Genomic DNA, 19,241 nt, shown 5'->3' with positions numbered 1-19,241 from the left:
TCTCCTACTTTGATCAAGAACTATTTGCCTGCTCTGTGGATGTCTCCTCTTTCGGACTGTGACATCTGAGTTTCCAGGAGCTACTGTCATTTCAATAGTAATCAAAACCCTCAATTATTACTCTTCTGTCAGTTTTCAGCCCTTCAGATTTCAGAAGCCCTTCATAGGTTTCTCATGATAACTTAGGGCCCTGACCCAGTGCCAGAAGGGAAGAGTCAAATTAACATAACTGAATCTTCAGGGTTCATTGTGAAGAATTCTGGACAAGAACAGTAGTATTTTATGGTTTATAGGCTCTGAAATCTGCACTTGCCCTTTGGCCTCCACATTTATACTGACATATCAAATGAATGGAACTTGGCCTATCTTCTTTTGAAGGATTTGGCTTGCAGTCCTGGCCAAGGATTGGCATAAATTCAGGAAGTCGTTAGTTACGCTCTTTTTCATTTTAGCTGTGTTTCAGGTGCTTGCTGAGACCCGAGAACTGGTCATCGCCATGTCTTTGATGCATTTTTCCTCATACTTCTTCTGTGGAGGAAATCTCTCTTGTTGATTTCCATTCTGCAAAAGCTGAAGGACAGAGAGGTGGCAGGAGATCATGGAGGAGCTAGATTTTGCACCCAGTCTTTGATAGCTCTGTAGTTCCTAGGCTTTTATAGCTGTGGGTCCAGCAGTCTTTCCCTGGACAAAGCACCCATTTTTGTTATCAATAGCATTGAGGGAACTTGGGCTGAGGACTCGAGGAACTGGCACCATAACGCTTAATCCTGCCTGAGCAAACTGAGAAATGTCATTGTGGGAAAAGTGTTATGAAAGCAATTACTCTGCCTGCTCATTAAGTGCATGTGTGTGGGAAGCTGGGGCAGGCAATGGGGCTGGGTGTGACAGGAGGCCACCAGAAGAGACATGCATGGCCAATGGCAGCAGAGAGGAGGAAAGCAGGTGCAGCCCTAAAGGCTGAGAGATGGGACTCTGAGAGGTAGGCAGTCTTGAAAGGAGTGAGAGGGAAGAGTTAAGATCAAGCAGCATTGGCAGGCAATTCACCCCCAGGGCCAAGCAGGCAGCTAAGGAGGTGGGGGTGGCACAGACATGTTTCTTTCTCTTATCTCTCTGCCCCCTACCTTCCATCCCCACCCCATCCACTCACTGCATGTTACGAGCTGTAAACAAATCTATTTAGGCTGGAAAATATATGGGTTTTTTTTTCTATCCTGATATTTGGTTGGGTTTTGTTCTTTTTTAATGGTAACAAGGAACCAAAAATCATGCGCGGGAACATTTGGCACACTTTAAAATGTCTTTTTTTAAAACATTTTTAATCTGTGGAAAGCTCCTCCAGACTAATGAAAGCCATGACTTCCTCGAGGGACTTTCATTAACACCCTTTTACCTTTACTGTACCACTTTATAATATCCTCTCCCCAGAATGTGTAGAATAATGTAGGGCCCTGACCCAAAACCAGTGGGAAGAGTCGTATCAGCTTCAGTGAATTAGGTCCTTGGAGTCCTTTGCACAGCTGCCAACTCACTAAAAAGGGTGTAATATGCAGGCTAATAAGCTACTTAAAAAACATAATGTGAGCATAATTCTCCACTTCATTATGTTGGTTTTACATGCCACTAAAGCCAATAGAGTCACACTGGTGGAAAACCAGGGTCACAGAATGGAGGCTTACTCCCCATGTTAGCCTTTAAAACTGGTTTCAGAGATCAGAGGCACTTAGTCTGTATCGTATACTAACGTTGGTCCTGATCCAAAGCTCAGTGTACTCAACTGGAGTTGTTCCATCAGGCCCTAGGGATATGTATGTCTATATGCACAGATGCGTATGTCTCTGTGTCAATCTATCTGTGTAATTTATCTATTTTTACCATGCTCAACACTGGAGTGACTAAGAACCTGGGTGACTGAGGTTAAGCAATATGTAAAGTCCCCCAAGCCTTGATCTAATATAGACTTGCTGATCCTGTAATATAAAAATAAATGTGGGTTAGCCTACGATCTGTGGGACATACACAGTCAAGCATGCAGAACACACAGAAAGAGCAGGGCTGTTTCCCATCCAGTTGGACAGGTTACGCCATTGGCAGGACATAGCAAGCTGCTGCCAAACAGGCATCACCCATTTCTGAATTCTCAGACTCTGTTTTTATATGCTGCCGATGGATATCGGATGAATTGCTCATTGTAAATCAATAATACTTCATTTTCAGATTAATGAGGAACTAAAACTGTTTCTAATAAATGTTTAAATGCTTGGCATTTTTTAGAAACCAGACCTTTTATGAGGAATCCTTTCTTTTCTGTTAGGCAAGAATGGTATAAAAAACATTTGGCATAACCTTGTGCATTGATGAAAAGTAGAAGAATAAATGGACTGGCTCTTTATAACTTCAGCTGCATAGAACCATGTTGTGCAGGCAAAGGAATCATAACAGTCAGTACATTAGATGCAGCATTTGTTTCGACAAAAATGAATGCCCTTCAGAAGAGCAATCTTACTATATCGATAACAGTGCTGTACCATAGCTGTTGTGTTATTGTTCTGCTACAGATTGTGTCTGAAAAAGATCCGGGAAGCTGCAAGAGGGAGGAAAGTTTTCATAGGGTGCCTGTTTCTGAGCCTGAATTTTACTGATGGAGAAAAAAAGAAGTGTCAGTTTATGGGTTTTTTTCCCTAGTTTTGTATAAGGAATTTGTTCTGTGAAGTAATGAAAGATGAGGGTGAGAGATGGACTTAAAATGAATGGGGCAGAAACAACTGATTTTTATAAAGAACAAATGTTTTATCCCCCAGAGGATCTGTGTGAAGTGAAACTCTATGTCAGAAGTAGCAAAGCAATACAGTGGTGAGTAAACTGCAAACCTTTGCTGTTCATCAAACAAAGAAAAGCAATGAAATGTTCTTAGAATTTCCTCTTTACTGTGTGAGGAATGAAAATAGCCCAAAATAATGTGGTGGGCGAACTGTATACACCAGGCAATAAACTAAACTTCCTGTCTCTAACAAAAGGCTTCTCTTTATAAAGTGCCAGCACTTTTAACTGCAAAACATTGGTATCCAATTCTCCTTTAGCTTTTGAAGAATGTCTTCTGAGAAGTTTGTACTTTGGCATATCAATTTTGGGGTATTTTGTTATAGAAACATAAGCTGCTGATAGATGAAGAGCATAAGCTGTACTGTTTGGAGCCCTGGATTCCAAACATTTAGGAGAGCAAACCACTGTCAACCTTTAATTCATCTTGCAGACCCCCTGCACAACTGCACTGACATTAATTTATAGATCTTACTCTTTGAGGCATTTTTGTGGGCTGATTACAGACCTATTCAAGCACTGATATTCCATAGTTCGACCTATATCAGCTTGGAGGTTCTTTTCCTCTTTCTGATCACACAAATAGTTCATATCTTTCTGTCAGTCATGCAGATTGATCATGCAGGCAATCACATTTAGTGGATTATAGTGTCTCTTACTGGGAAAAAGCATTATATCTATTCTATCTGTTGCCCATCGGCTGGTAGGGTGCTTTACTTCAATGGTAGACTGATGTTTTTCCTGAGGAAAATGAGAGTTTATTCTCATTTAAACTTACAGATTTTTATATATGGGGTTGTACATGTAATATCCCCTCCCTCAAACGGTGATTCTATTTTCCTGGAATTGTATAGGAGACAGATATATCCCGCTGAAGGCTGAAGTCTGCCTCTTCAAATACTGTTCAAGTACTGGTCAAGTAATGATCAAAACACGACGTCCATCATCTCACAGTGATGGTTTTGGAGTTGCTGACACCTGTTTTCTATAGACAGCACAAAAACCAACCAGTTTTTGTCACCACAGTATCAGAGGTGACTGCTACATACGTAGAATCCAAAGGGCAATCTAGGTTTGCACACAGGCCTAACTAGGATACCCATGAACTTGTCCACATGTGGAGTTTCAGTTCACCATCCTCAGGAGATGCACCCAGCTCAATTAAACCTTCAGCTGGCAAACAAAGAGTTGTCAGGAGCCTCTGGGGAGGGGCAGAGGGCTCAATCGGTAGAGAGTGGCAGCACCTGAAGCAGGCAGCAGTTTAAATAGGCACACCTGCAAAAGAGCTGGCTTTTTCTCCTGGAAGGGTGGCTTTGGAGTTGGTCTTTTATAAGGAGGTTTGGATCATGCTTTGGAAACAAGTTTGGTGCAGGAAGGAGGTCTCTTCTAGGTTAGTAGTCTTCAGCTTGATATTTTACTGAAGGACTATGTTGCTTTAAGATGCATCTATGCGAGGGTGCAGTTTCCATGGCTTGTATATGTGGAAAATGACCTGTGAGGGAGGGAAACTGGAAGTGTGTGTGTGTTGTGTCTGGAGCTGCTGAGGATCGATTGGTTTATCGGTTTGTGTTAGGGTGGTTTTTGTTTTTGTTTTTTCCTGTGTGATTTTCACTTAAGCAAATGCCTAAAAATCCTGGGGTTATTGGTCATGGGCTGGCTGGAGGGCTGAGGTGCAGAGGCAGACTCGAGTAGACCTGGAGCAGTAGCTATTAGCAGGCTGAGATCAGCTTGGCCTCTAACTGCAAGGAGTTGGTCTTCTATACCTTCTGTTAAGCTTGGGTTGCTTGCAGTGCACTGTTGAGCTTAGGATGACCTTTGGGGTTGGGGACTCCCCAAGTCCCTGCCTTCTTAATGGGATCTGTACTCTCCTGAGAGTCATCTTGTGAGCATCGTGAGCAGATCTGCAGAGACTCTAAGGACAGGCTGATGAGACCAATGTGTTGCTACATGGTTGTGCTAGTGCAGTGTACAAGATGAGTCCAGGTAAACAGTCTTTATAAGAATGCTTTGATGTTAACAGGGGCTTTGCTCACTTTAAAGGAGATATGTGGGTCTTGCTGCAAAAGGGTGCAGCAGGTGTTTTATGAGTACTTAATTTCCATGTGCTCTAGGACGAAAACCTGTGTTAAATACAGCAGAGCAGTGTGCTCTTTTTATCTAACTTGTCTGTTTCTACTTGCTTTTAGTTATTATTCCTTTCTGTTTTTCCTCTCTAGCCTTCCTGTGAAGGGAAGATAGCTCTCTGTTAGCTCACTTATGTTTTTGAAGGGCTTAGAGGTGTTCAAACAAGGGGTTATCGTTTCTAGTAGGGGCAGGGGAAGACTCAGAATTATGTTTTCCTTCCCATCTTAGAGACTAAGTAGGAGGGTAAAAACCTAGTGGGAGCTGCTGAGTTTGGAGCTGGTGGCAGTGGGAGCATTCTCCTCAACCACTGAATCCTCTCTCATGTCCTTGGGTCTGCTGTCTGAAGAAGTGATGCCTGCTTAGGCCCTTGTGTCACAGGCTGCTGGTCCTAAGGGATCCAAGGCTTCAGGTGTCCTGCAGGCCTGCCCTAGTTCATTCAGTAGGGCTGGTACCTTGGCAATGCAAAGCCATAAATGAGGGTGATATGGGCTTTTTACTGGCTTGTGAGTTTGGGTGCTTCATCTGTGCAGTGTTTGTCCTGAGTACATGTACTGCCGGGTGTGCTTGTCATGGAGAAAAGGCCTGGTCCTTGGAGGGCTGGGGAGGCAGCACCTCCTGCCCTTGGCTTTGCTGGGAGCACAGCAGTTGTTTGTTTCCTTGCATCTGTGAAACCCAGTGCTTTGAAATTGTGCGGATGGCGTACGCAGCTGTCTGCCAAAGAGGGAAGGCTTCACTTCCCTACGCAACTGGTTTGCTTCAGACACTATTTAAGGGGCTTGATTTTGACCTCCCATACACCCATATTTGTTGGTGCTGGTGAGAATCACTTGGTACTCAAGCATGCTGAGATGAGGTTCACTTGCGATCCCTTGGTTTAACAGCAAAAGAGACTATCCAGCAGCATTCCTGTTTGACCGAAATCTTGAGATTCATGTGTTTGGCACAGTGTGCCTTGACGTTAATCTGCTGCTGGAATATCTATGGGAAAGAACAGCCAAGTGACTGAAGAACATAAGAAATCTTAGTTTCTCTGGCACAGACTAGCCTGCCACCATGAAAGATGAAATTGCAAGAGAGGAGGTAGGAGGAGTCCACTCAGCTGTTTCAGTTTTCAACATGCAGTCTGAGCTGGCTTCCTTTTCATTATCAGGGAAAGCTAAGACAAGTAAAACTGTGTTGCTATCCTTTAAAACAAGCCAGGTCAGCCGTTCAACCTAGGGGTCAGTTGTGAAGGGAGTTAATGTGTGTAACGATAAAGAGATAGTATTAATATAGTTTCAAAGTGCTTCATATTTAAATGTGGCTCCAGGTTTGTTGTGCATAACAGGACAAATATAGCTAAGGTGGGGCTGAGCCCAAGAGCTGGATTCCAGCCTGTTTTAGGAAGCCAAAACAAACACTTCAACACATACAACATTTCACATGGACTTTCATGCTAATTATCTACAGTTTCTGATGCTGGCTTTTAAAAGAAGAGGGGAAGACAGTGAAACAGCCAGAAAGCAAACTGATGGGAATACTGTGGGCTTGATCTTGCTGTGTAAATCATGTCTGACTGCTTGGAAGTTCAGGATAAGGGTTGCCTGGCCTTTCTCACTGGGCTATAATAAAACTTGAAGTTTTAAAAAGTGAAGTGTCAGAATTCACTGGGTGGATGCTAAAGTGAGGATCTGGTTGTCAGGCTTCTCACTGCTAGTTGCTGTGCTGCATGATTTAGAGCAAGTCTTTGTGCCTCACTGCTTCCCACTTGTTCTTAGTCTTGAGACTGCTAGCTCTGTAGTATTTATTTGCCTTGCATTACTATGGGTATTGTCCCTTCAAATTGACTCCGCATCTGTTTTATCCCTCCCTCTCTGTTACTCAGCTTATCTTTTTCCACCTCTACGTGTTCTGCTCTTGTATATTGAGCTCTGTGTGTCCAGGGATTGCCATTCTTGTTTGCTTAGACCATAAACTCCTTGGAGCAGGTTGGCTTGCCCACTACCATTGCTTTATCCCTTGTAATAAACGTTATTGCTAATAATGAGAGATGATTGCTACCTCAAATAGCTTTAAGAAAACCCCAACAAACTGGACTGTAATCCCATACTTTACTGTAGTTGATGACAGCACTTAAAGGTTTAGGATTTGCATCTTTGAAGTTTTTATAACGCCTCATGCAGCAGGGCTCTGGTCTTTGGAGGCTCAAGGTGCTACTGTTACACTGCTACTAAAGTGCTTATAAAACAAAAATGTTTGAAGCTACTTTCTGTTCTTGATATGTTGTCTCCTAAAAAAAACCCCAGACCCTCCCCTCCCTGTTTCTGCTTGGCTTTTGTGGCAGTAAAAGCTCACTGATGTGTGTTAAGCTCTGTAGAGACACTTTAATTACTGTACATCTGAATGGCTGTCACATTAGGAGTTAAAGATCTCTATTTCAAGGAAAGAAGGATTTTTATGTTTCTAATATACATGAGTATGCTTCAGCCTTTCTACCAAATTCAAACTGCATGGAAGGGTATTTTATAAAAGACTAAGAAGGCAATATAAAATTAAGTAAAGCTGGGTCTGGTGCCTAAAAATATTTGGCAGAATTCCCTGGAAAGCCACATTTGAACATTTTTTAATATATATTACAAGGCAGACAAGAATAATTATCTTCTCTTGAAGTTCCCCAAGTGAGAGAAGTGTATTGTAATGCCCTTTGAAAGAAAATAATATGAGTTGCCAAATGATTATGTTGTGGAATTCTTCCCCACCCCCTGTCTCTCACCCATCAGATTGTATGCAAGAGAGGAAGAACATGGTACAAATGAAGCTGCTGTTCTCGCATTCCTTTTTAAAAGACAAAACCTGACAGCTTTAGGTAGATGTACCTGTCAATAGATGTGGTAGTCCTCGCGGAAAATAGTTAAGGCAAATAATTCTAAATAACTAAAGCACAGCACCATTACAGAGGAGGCAATTCTTAGTTTTATATTATGAATTCTTTGGAAAATTTAAGCAATATTACTGTATTTTTTTCCTACTCCCTTCTACATGCAGAGTACAAGTCTCTTTAGTTTTCCTCTTTAGCTACTATTAAAATGAACAGCGAAGGCTTAGCAGTGGGAGCTGAGACAAAACAGGATTAAGTGAACCTTTACCAGCTACTGGTGTTTTAAATGAACCTTGGTAAATGCAAACTCCCCATGCAAGCTGTCCCCATGGAAATCCCTATGGAGATAGATGAAGAAAAGGACGTCTCTTTAGATGAGAAAGAGAGCTGTCTTAAAACATGGAGATCCTTTTAGAGTTGGTAGAAAGGCTCTCCTAGTGCCAAGTATCATGGCTTTTGTTTTCTTTTCACCCTCATTGTGCCTGTTTAATAGACACTTACAAGGAAGGGCAGTTGTGCCAGCATCTTCTTGTGGAGCTTATCTTGTCCATCGTGGTCTTGTGATAAGGGGTGTAGAGGAAGCCAGTGTAAATGAAATAAAACAGGATTCTTGGATACTTGGTTAGATGCAAACTTCATATTTAATTACTGTGTGTTCAGGGTCAAAGCTTTGGTGAATGAGGCAAACCTGAGTCCTGATGCTGAATTCCTAGAGGGAAAGAGGCATGGGCTCTAGAAATGAACATGGGGATAAAGAGACTGAGTTAGAGGCCAAATCCTCTGCTGCTGTAGGCTGAATTGCTGTTACTTGGATAAGGAAAGTTCCTTCTGATTTACACCAGCCAAGAAAGGTCTTGCAGGGTCTTGAGAGAGCCGTAGATATGAGGTCCTGCAAGTGAAGAAAGAAAACCAGGAATACATGGAGGAACAGTGAGAGAGATTTTGGCAGCAGGATTGAAAGTCAGAAACAGGGTGGGAAGCAAAGCTGTGATGGGAGTGCTGGGGCTGAGCAATACTACCCTGGGAAATCTGTCTGACTGATGGGCTGCAATCTGCCTTAATTACTTATGTTTTTCAGACCACAGGATGGGAAGCTAGACTCCTTATTTCAATGGGGAGGTGGGAAAGCTGGAGATGAGCATTTATTTGATTTAGCAGAATCTCGCATATGAAATACATGTGCACTTACTATGTGTACATCCGTTTCAATGAGTTTCAATTTGTCAGGTGTTCAGGAGAGATTGTTCAGGTCTTGGGAAATGTTGGTGTATCTCTTCCCAGTGAGTGTCCTCGTGCCTGGCTTCTTGCACAGAGATAGGGTACTCTGGGAACATCTGCAAAACTGACTTCTAAATATGTTCTAATTTAATCTGGATGGGACCAGTAAAACTGTGGTTTAATTTTATGGGTAGCAAATTGATCTTTTGGAATACTTCCCTGGTGCAGTCAAACATGGTGCTGTGAATGTGTAACTGTCTCCTCCTGGCACTGCTGACAATGTTCCTGAAGAAGCATGGAGCTCAGCACAGCCTGATCACCGTATATTTATCCTTCTTGGGAGGATTTTGCAGTTGACATCAAGATCAGTTTTGCAGCTGTAGTGCAGCATGTACCACAGCTGTATTCTGAGCACTTATAGCCATATTGTCTATTTATGTTTCATCTGGGAAGCTGGCTAAGGTTTGTCATTCATGGCTATATGAGGACTAACTGTCCCCATGCAAATTACTGTGATTTATGTTGTACCTGGCATTAGAGGCCCTGCAACTATGTATTGTTAATTGCTATTATGGACTCGTCTCCATAAGCTTTTAGTGAATTGATTGCTGTAGGCTGTTGGTACTAGGGAAGGTGAGGGATGATGCATGGCGGTATAGAGAGGGAAGGCTTGGTGATTATGACAACTCTTCCTTTCCTCTCCTATTCTGTTGGTGGAGTGCAATCTATTAGAATAGATCTAAAGCATTTGTAGTTCATAAATGTTAGGCAAACCTCAGAGAAGCCAAAATGCAGTGCAGGAGAGGCCAGTCCTTCAGGCACTTGGATTCTGCAGGGAATCAGAGGAGGAGGAGGTGGTGCTTTCACCCTATTTCTGCAAGGTAAAGCAGTTGGGTGCTTTCCACCTATGCCGAGTCCATGTGTGTAACTCCCATGTACTTCTCTCTGCTCCCAATTCTTTTTGGCATGAGGAAGAGAGATTCTGCAGGCAGCAGAGTGCAGGAGCTCAGCTGCTTCAGCGGTGCCACTGCGTCGGCTATCGTACATTTTTTCAAGTCCATTTTCTTAATGTGATGGATCTGAGCTTGAAAAGCAGGACGTCTTGGAACATAAAGTAGATGAAAACAAGCTACAATGAAAGTGGAAAACATATCATTTTACTGCCGATGGAAAATTAGGACCAGATGACGTCTCTGAAGCCCTGGGCATTTAATTTACTGGAGTCGGTCACTCCTCTGTGAAACCAGCATTGGTCTGTTCCCTGCACATAAGAGATATCTTTGTTTGTTTGTATTTGATGTAACTGGTTGAAGAAGATAATGAGATGGGTTGTTTTGGTTTTCTTGTTTGCATAAACTTGACATATAAGGGATTTATTTTACAAGCCATTATGATAGAGTGCCTGTAGTTTACATGGCCAAGAAATTCTGTAGAACAAAGCTATGTAATGAAGTGTTGCTCTGACTCTGGAGATGAGCTTTCTAAACAAACAGGTTAATGCAGCTCAGCAAAGGCCTTTTTTTGTTGTTGTTGTTCTCCTTCCATTTGCATGCATATGAGTTTTATCAGTCATAGCCAGAAAGAAAAGTTGCTTTGCCATCTAACCTACTTGTTCTGTTTGTGTGAAGTAAACACACCTTTTCCTAGGGACTCCTTGCTCAAGACTCATTGTGAGGTGCTCACTGACTCAGCACCTCTTTAGTTTGTGGTCATGTCTACATATATATCTCCCAGTTTGTCTGGCTGTCAGTCTAGAAGATGGCAGCATTATAGAATAATTAGGGTTGGAAAGGACCTTAAGATCATCCAGTTCCAACCCCCCTGCCATGGGCAGGGACACCTGACACTAAGCCATGTCACCCAAGGCTCTGTCCAACCTGGTCTTGAACACCGCCAGTGGTGGAGTATTCACAGCTTCCCTGGACAACCCATTCCAGTGCCTCACCACCCTAACAGGAAAGAACTTCTTCCTTATATCCAGTCTAAACTTCCCCTGTTTAAGTTTGAACCGGTTACCCCTTGTCCTGTCACTACAGCCTCTAATGAAGAGTCCCTGCCCAGCATCCTTATAGGCTCCCTAAGTCCATTATAATGGACTTCACACAGCTAAATGTCATTGTCCCTTGCAAATGAGTTCTTTGTTTTTTCAGGCTGACAAATCAGTTTTCCAGATATCAAACTGAGCTGCTTCTTTTTATGCTGTTTGTTTTCAGATCTGCTCCTACCTGGAAAGCTTGGCTTACAGCCTGAATACCTGTGGCTGAAGAGAATTAATCATGGTCACAAATCAGGTAGTGAGAACCTCTTCCCGTATTTACATTTGTGGTATTTTATATGGACCATGTTTTGAGGCAAGTTTTTGGTTATGATCTTTGAGGGGAGTTAGAGACTCAAGCCATGTTTAAAACACGCCTCCAACAGCCTTCAGGAAGGTTCTATGCACTTAACAACAAACAAAGCCCCTCACACATGTAAGCAGTAATAAGAAATGGAAGCACACTTAGCTATGTAGAAAATAAGAATTCCACGCCATGGGTAATAGGAACTCTAAAAAAAATCCTAAATTAATACTTTTTTAACTCTTGCCAAACATGTTTCAGTAAAAATATTGATTCAGAAGTGCTGAAATTTTTTATTTGAGGAAGTAATTTTGCTTTGTTTAGTGCTACTAAGAGGCAAAGCTGAAGTTGGCTTTAATTTCTTAGATATATTGAAAGAAGTTAGTACTGAAATAAGACATTTGGACTTTTTGATATTAAGTGTTGTCAAAACAGATACTTCCCACCCTGAAAGAGTAAAGCTGTTTTTCTGGAGAGAAATTTCCTGCTGAGCTATTTGAGTGTCAATATCAAATGTTGAGTCTTAGCCTGGTATATTGTCAGGTTCTTACCAACGTGGTTGAAATAATGAACTCTGGTATTGTCCAGCCTTGGAAACTGAATTCTGGCCAGGCTTTTAGGACTGAGCAGCCTCACATGTATTGGCAAGAAGCAGTGATGGAAGGCACACAGTGTGTGTCACTGGGTGACCTCTTCCTTCGCTCTTGTTTGAGGAGTGTGTAGTATTGATGATAGGAACTCCCACTGATAGCAGAAGATAAGTGCTTTCTCAGTGCCAATGCAGCTACTGTTACGTGTGAGCCCTGCCAGTGTGTGCTTTCTGCACTTGCACACAGTATGTTAGTGACTACACTGGGCTAAATAGAATCTGACCAGCAGTTTGTGTATATGCAGTAAGCTGGGTTACATGGTCATGGACTCTATATGGAGCTCTCCAAACAGGCAGGTGTGTAGGTATTTGTATACTGAGCCCGTGGGTACCAAGGAAAGAAAGAAGAGGGTGATGCAGGTATCCAGGCTGGAAAAGGTGCACCGAGAGCTCTTCAGCCTTCCTGCTATAACTTGTTCCCAGCTGTTCCTGCCGATACAAAGTGTGGGCAAATTGCACTTGCAGGAAAAAGAATTAAGCCCACTCAGAGTGCTTGTGTGTGCATAACACCTTTAAATAGAGAAACCTGAGAGCTGTTTCCTTTTGACCTTGTTCTGGGTAAGTTTAATGTAGTCCTCGGTAAAGAAAACAAAAGTCTGGAACCCCAAATCTCTAATAGGCTCTGCTCTATTAGATACTTTGAATATCTTTAATGATCACACACGCAGGTCTGAAAAGATCTTGGGCATGCAGCTGTAGTTTCAGAGCAGTGGCTGTATTTGCCATCTGTCTCTAAGCAAGCAGAGTTTGGCTGGATGTTCTGCTTCATACAGCTGAGTGTTACTTGTTTTGCTCCTCGTCACCTCTGGACTTTCCAAAATGATTAATGGAACCTGAGAGAAATAACTCTTTCCCCTTCCTGAGAAAGCAGTATAATGTCACAGCAGTTACTAACTCAGATCAAATAGGTGGTATTCTGACATTTGCTGTTTCTTTTCTGGGATGAAGCTCCCATTCAGCCTAAAAATGCAGAGATGTGCTTCTGTTCAGTAGCATTAGAATTGCTTGGGTGTCTGTTTTAACCCCAAACCCAGGCAGACTTCTCATTGGTGGAAAGGCAGAAAGCAAAGCTGTATTGGTATTCCACTAGCTAATATGTCACTCCCATTAAACTGTCAGGGAAAAAATTGGCTAATCACTGTAAGTCTCTCCTCAGTCTCCTGTTTTCCAGTGGCTTAAAGGAATGTCTATTGATTTGGGCAATAGAAGAAACTTTTGGTTTTCATTATAGCCTGTAAACATCTTGGACTGAAAGCTTTAGGAGTGCTGTCATGTCCTACCACATATCTGTACTCTATCTGGCAGCTTTTGAAATAGATTAATTATGACTGTGTTTACAGTTTTCTGTGAAATCGGGGATGACTGGGCAACAGAATGCCAAACCCTTCCTTCTCCTGGGCTAAAGCGTGTTCGTGGGGTTTGATGCTTACCCTCTTTCTTACTATGACATAAGTAGAAAGTTGGATTGTCTTATCTTGCTTTTTGTAGGACTATATTAACAAGGGACAAATTGACAAACTGCTGGCTAGGAAAATGATGGGGTAAATGTTAAGGTTTACATCTGCTTGCTTCTTTTCAGACTGAGGCAATTACATAGGGGGAAGGTGTATGTGGGGGGTTCTAGTGCTTATTGCCAGGTTTTGAACCAGCTAACACCTCTATAAGGTAGTAATACTTAATCACTGTTTCTCATTTAAGACTGTAGGTGATAATCTTTCCTTCTCTATGAGATTTATTATCTTAAAAAACTGACTTCCCTGTAATTTGGAACAAAACCTCAAGATGTTAGTAAAGCAAAAGTTCAAGCAGCCTCATTTGATCTAGAGCAAAGGAAAAGTTCACTTGGTGAGTTGTTGAACTGTTGACTCAACACATTTCTGATTTTCAGTGATTCTTCTATTTTTGAAGTAAAAAGAATTGGGATTCATATTTCTGGGGGAAACATGTCTACTTCCAACCTATCCAGAGGGAGAATTGTTTCTGTGAACAGAACTCTGCCGCTCTCAGAAGACCACCTTCTTGGTGGAAACAGTTTCCGCAGTAGTACAGACAAGACTTGTGCTCTGTGACTTTGTTCCTCCCTTTTCAGTTTACGCACATTGCCATGGTGCTCTTACCACAGGAATTTTTCTATAGTTTGCTTTTCACTTTTATCTCCGCTCGGGGTGATTATTCCTTATTAAAATGTTCACATCAACAGAACAATTAATTCTCAGTAATTTCCAAGTTGCTTTGCCTTTGTTAGCGAGTAATCTGGTGCAGTAGGAGTGTGTCAGTGATCAAAGCAGGCAGTGCTGAGCCTCTTGAGTCTCTGCTGTGTGTATACCAGTGCTGGGTGGTGTGGGGGGTATAATTTGGACTGAGTATATCCCCATGCCTGTGGTCCAAAACTGTAGAGAGAAGGTGCCTAGCTTGTATGCCACTCTAAACCACACTAAGGCAAGCTTGAATATGGTTGTTGGGGGCAGCTGGTGGATTTGCTTCAAAATAGACTTGTTGCCCTGAATACAAATGCTGAAATGGATGCAAATAGATAAAATGGAACACAAAATGCTGACCCCAGGACAGTTTTGTTCTTGCTAATGCAGTCTGTGTTGTGTAGACCAAAGGTTAGTGGTGAATATAGTGTTTTGTATATTTTGGAAACCAGACTATAACTAACTAAAAGTAATCTTGGTTTTACTGGTCTGTGTGTATCAAATACTTCCTGTAAAAACCTAAAAGGAAATCCATTTGTGCTTTTCAGAGATGGGGAATCCTGTTGGTCAGCTGGGCTATCAATGGAACTGTAGATGTTACCTAAAGCTTGGTGAGATGTCTTCCATTCAGCATGCTGGGCCATGTTTCCAGTTAGCTGGGAGATAATCAAGCCAGCTCTTTTCCTGTGGGTTTCTAAATCCTCCAAGAGTAATTCCTAAAAGCCACAATTGCTGGGGCTTCATTGTGCAGACCCACAAGGTGTTTGTCCCTGACAGGGAGCCTATGCTACCAACACATGGGTCTGTTTGTGCCAGTAGTGGGTGATTCCACAGCAGATCTCTACCTGTGTTACTGCTTTCTGTGCCTGTGTGGGGACTTGCTGTGCTTGGGCTCTTTCTGTCAAGCAGGGGCAGACTTCTTTCTTATTTGGAGAGGATTTAAGAAGCACAGATTGGCAGGTACCAGTGACTCTTCCCTTTCCCAACCTACCTGTTCTTGTGGTTGTATTTTCTAACCTATTTAAAAACAGTGTTTAGGCAATAAAGTGAACCTCTAGCTACATAAACTATTACAGGCTTAAGCTCTCAGGGTTGCATTATGAACTCTGAATAGTAACAGGTTTCAAACTCAAGTGTGGTGACTGTCCACAGGTGAGCGTGACATGAAGACAGAGGTGATTACAGTCCTTGCCTCAAGGCATTTATAGTCTGAAGCTAGAGAAGAAGGGTTGGGGTGATTTGCATGTAAGTAACACAGAGAGCCATCAGACTGGTTAGAATTGCATCCAGCCTTTTCTGGCTCTTGGATCCATGGTGCTCATGTTGGCCTCTGCTGTTCTGCTTTCTCCAAAATGGCAGAGTTGGCATTTTAAAGTACTTACTTAGGCTACCCTCCTTTTCTACCACTTCTTGGAGTTGGTGTTAATCAGGTAATGCTCATCTACCGTGCTTCCCTGTGATTTTTCATTCTGATCTATAACTGAGGATTCTATTGCCAGCTCTGTCTCCTCCCTTAAACCTAGGGAGCAGGATGTGAGTGCTTGCTTATGCACTGTTCCTTTCTCTGCTGGGCTGAATCAAGAGCTGCAAATTGAGTTCTACCCTTCTGCACCTGTGGAAATGTGGGCTCCTCTTGGTAACCACTGTACACAATAGCATTGACCCATTGAGATTCTCACGCAGCTCTGAGAGTGGAGACCTTGTATGCAGACAGGAGGGAAAGGGGGTGGAGTGAGAAAAGTGGATTCATGTTCTCACTCTGCAGCAGTCTTCCTGGGTGGCCTTGAGCATATCGCTTCCATCTTTCCCTTCTTTCCTGCCCCTCCTTTCCTTCCTTGTGCCTCAGTCTCCCATCTGTAAAATAAGGATGGTCAAGCTTCCTCTCACCCTTCCTCTGGCCTAACCATTCAGGCGGTCAGCTATCCACAATCAGTGCTCTCTGTACAGTGCTACAGCACTGAAATTGATGAAGTTGGCCTTGGTTGCAATCATAAGGGTTAAATTAATGTGTGTAATGTAACTGTTCAGAAGCAAGAATTTATTGTAGGTTCCTAGGATGGGATTTTCAAAGGTCTTGAATGCTGATGTATCAGGGAGACTGGTCAGATTGATCACTTATACCCTAGGAATTGGATTACTTTTGAATACCTATTCAGGTCCCTGAATCAGTGGCCTGACTTCGGAAGTGCTTAACACTCAGCAGTTAACCATGAATAAAGTAGGCATGAATTTGGGGTGCTCAATATTTGTACAGTTGTCACAGATACAGAGATGGAATTGCTGTGGATGCATGAGGTTGTGGGGTGCTGGTGGCTGGCTGTGTGCTTTTTTTTTTTCCTTAAATCACTGCTTCAGTTCAAACTGTAACTTGTTCACAGGGACAAAGTACATTTGCTAAGTGACTTGATCCATCAGTAGATTCCAGGCTGCCAGATTCATTTGGTGGTCTTGGTTATTGTCCAACGGAAAAGTCACAGAGACCTGGCAGTGTGTCTATATGTTTTCACACATAGATATTTTGGCATTTCAGCTAACTGTCTGTGTTCACTCCATAGAAATGTGGACCAAGTTGTTGCAAGAGCAGGGGGGTGGTCCCGGCAGGTCAGAGCTTGGGTTAGTGGTAGGGCAGGGTGGGGAAGTTTGGCTTGCAGCTGCCTACACAAAGTTTGACCTCAGATTAACCAGACAGCTTCAGTTTCCACTGCTGCTGTCCCAAAGCCTCCATGAGCAAAAATAACCAAAGAACAAGAAAAGAAAATAGAAGTTTTGGACTTTGTACAAAATGGGGAAGAAAAACTTAAAATGAATTATCTTTCTTTGACTCGTACCTGCTGACAGCTGAAAGCAAATGTTGGATATTCCGAGGCTAGTACCACGAGAGTGCATGCATCTGTCAGTGCTAAACAGGTTAGACAAGATCATGTAGTGATGTTAATCAACAGGTCTCTGTTGAAGCTGTGCCAGTTTACACCAGTTAAGGATACAGTCCCCAAATGTAATAATTTACTATATTATTCCCTTTAAAGTTTAATCTTCTCTTCTTTATCTTCCTTCTCTGAAGGCAGAGCTGGTTTTTTATTAGATAATGGATTCATTGGAATGGGGCATTTTTATTAAATATTAAAAATGCAACATTTACCTTAGTTGAAAGTTAAAGGCTTCATTTAATCCTGATTGGAACTGACAGTGAAGAATACACGCTGCTCTTGCCAAATCCCAGTACGGTAGGGCAGCAAAGTGTGTTGTGAGTGGTGATGAGCCTCCCTTCTCAGAACTGATCTTACGGAGTTTCTGTAATCAAGGACAGACTTTCAGAAAGGCTCAAATATGGCTTGTTTTTCAGAAACTGCTGAGTATTGAGTGCTAATCTGCCTTTGAAACACTTACGTTCAATTTCATGCCAAAAACTTCTGGGTGCCAGGCTCTTAAAATACAGCCTTTGAGTGTCATTTGAAATATGTTTCCACATAAGCAAGTTCTATACATTTGTAGGCAATCTTACTTTTTTTAAAGCTAGTGTTGTGAAGTGGAGGATGGAAATGGTGTGAATACCCTCAAAGAGAAGGGAATTACACTAAAACCTCACTCTTTTCTTGCGATGAACTTAGCTGAACTCTTTGACTGTTTTGAAGAAGATCTGAGAAGGAAGCAGCTCTGTTTCATGCTTCATGTCTCTGTGAGCTCTCTTTTGTTAAAAATGGTGTAAAAAGGGCTTTGCTGAAGAACTTTCTGGCCTTACCTGAAGGAAGAGGCATGATGTTTATTAAGCAATCGAAATACCATTAGATTTAAGACCATTAGGCTGAAGCATTGTGGGTAAGAATTTATGAAGCTTCCAAAATTCCTTTAGTAAAATTGGACACTGATCCCACAGACTGCCTGGTTTAGCCCTGCTGACTTTGTCCATAAGATATTTAAATAATACTGTGGAAAGATATGCAGTTAACCCCTATGGATCACACCTGACCTCTCCTCTTAGCTTTGCTCTAAGAGATGGTAAAATTTCTCCACCTTCCAACAAATATAATGAACTACATTGGCTTTTTTGTGCATTAAATTTAATTATTTGACAAAACAATAGTTGTCACTCAAGCGATGCTGTGGTCTGAAGCATCTTCAACTTGATGCAAACAGGTTTTCGTTCATTGCAAAATATATCTGCAGACTGTAGAAGCAATGAGTTAGAAGAAATAAAGGTTGTCAGAACATGAAGTGTCCTTCAATTCTGAGCTAGACTGTATTTCATGATATAGCTTAAACACCAAGTTCTGCTTTCTCTAAGTTTCAGGTAAAACTTGCATTGGCTTCAGGACACTGAATTATGGATAAAAAGAAAAAATCTCTCCTTTTCAAATGGATCTCCCCTGATTTAATATTTAGTATTTAAAGAGTGCAGAAGGAGAAACATTCAATGAGAAAAGCTGAAAGGTAAAACTCTGAATCTGGTTTCTAGGAACACCTTTTTGCCTGCTGTGGCTGCAGGCTTCTCCAAAAGTTCAAAGATATCTTCAGTAGTCATTAAGGAGAGTAAGAGTGGACTAAGTGCGCTGGTGAAAGACATTTGAGGGGAGAGTTTTCCATTCCCACAAAGGAAGGATTGAGTTAACTTTGAGGTACCATCTTCCTCTTCCTGGGTGTAGATCCTGGTGACGTTTTAGTGATCTGGCTGTGACTAGAGGATGGGGTACGATTGCATTCTTTACTCTTCTCCTTCCATAATGTCCAGGAATGATCAATACATGAATATGTCATTAAAATACAGAGCTGCAGTTCTTCTGGTGCGTAGTCCCCCAGGCATCCAAAATAGTGCTGGACTGTCAGGGAGATGGATTTTGGAGTAAGCTTAGAATGGATGCCCCTGACTTAATACATTGCTGAAATACAGGTCTAGAGACAGGTTTTCAAAACCAGTTTGCGCCCAGCTTTGACTCACTTGAAACCCATACTAAAGCTTCCTTAAACTCATTTCAGCTGACGCTGAATACTTTTAGAGATCCAATCTTTTCTAATTGTGTCAATCTTTATTTTTTGTCACTTAT

The 19,241-nt window shown here is 42.1% G+C and overlaps 1 long non-coding RNA gene across 4 annotated transcripts in view; it reads left to right on the top strand.

Annotated features, from left to right (window-relative positions):
• The first annotated feature begins 4,121 nt into the window (after nucleotides 1–4,121).
• The window catches only part of LOC136014519 (uncharacterized), a 141,495-nt gene continuing 126,375 nt past the window's right edge, over nucleotides 4,122–19,241 (top strand). For all 4 annotated transcript variants that reach the window (XR_010612753.1, XR_010612751.1, XR_010612754.1 and 1 more), the window contains exons 1-2: nucleotides 4,122–4,207; nucleotides 11,230–11,307. This is a non-coding gene — a long non-coding RNA (uncharacterized LOC136014519). The remainder of the gene's footprint in view (nucleotides 4,208–11,229; nucleotides 11,308–19,241) is intronic.

Source organism: Lathamus discolor, chromosome 5 (assembly GCF_037157495.1).
Source record: "Lathamus discolor isolate bLatDis1 chromosome 5, bLatDis1.hap1, whole genome shotgun sequence".
NCBI lineage: Eukaryota > Metazoa > Chordata > Aves > Psittaciformes > Psittacidae > Lathamus > Lathamus discolor.
This window is presented reverse-complemented; position numbering and strand designations above follow the sequence as displayed.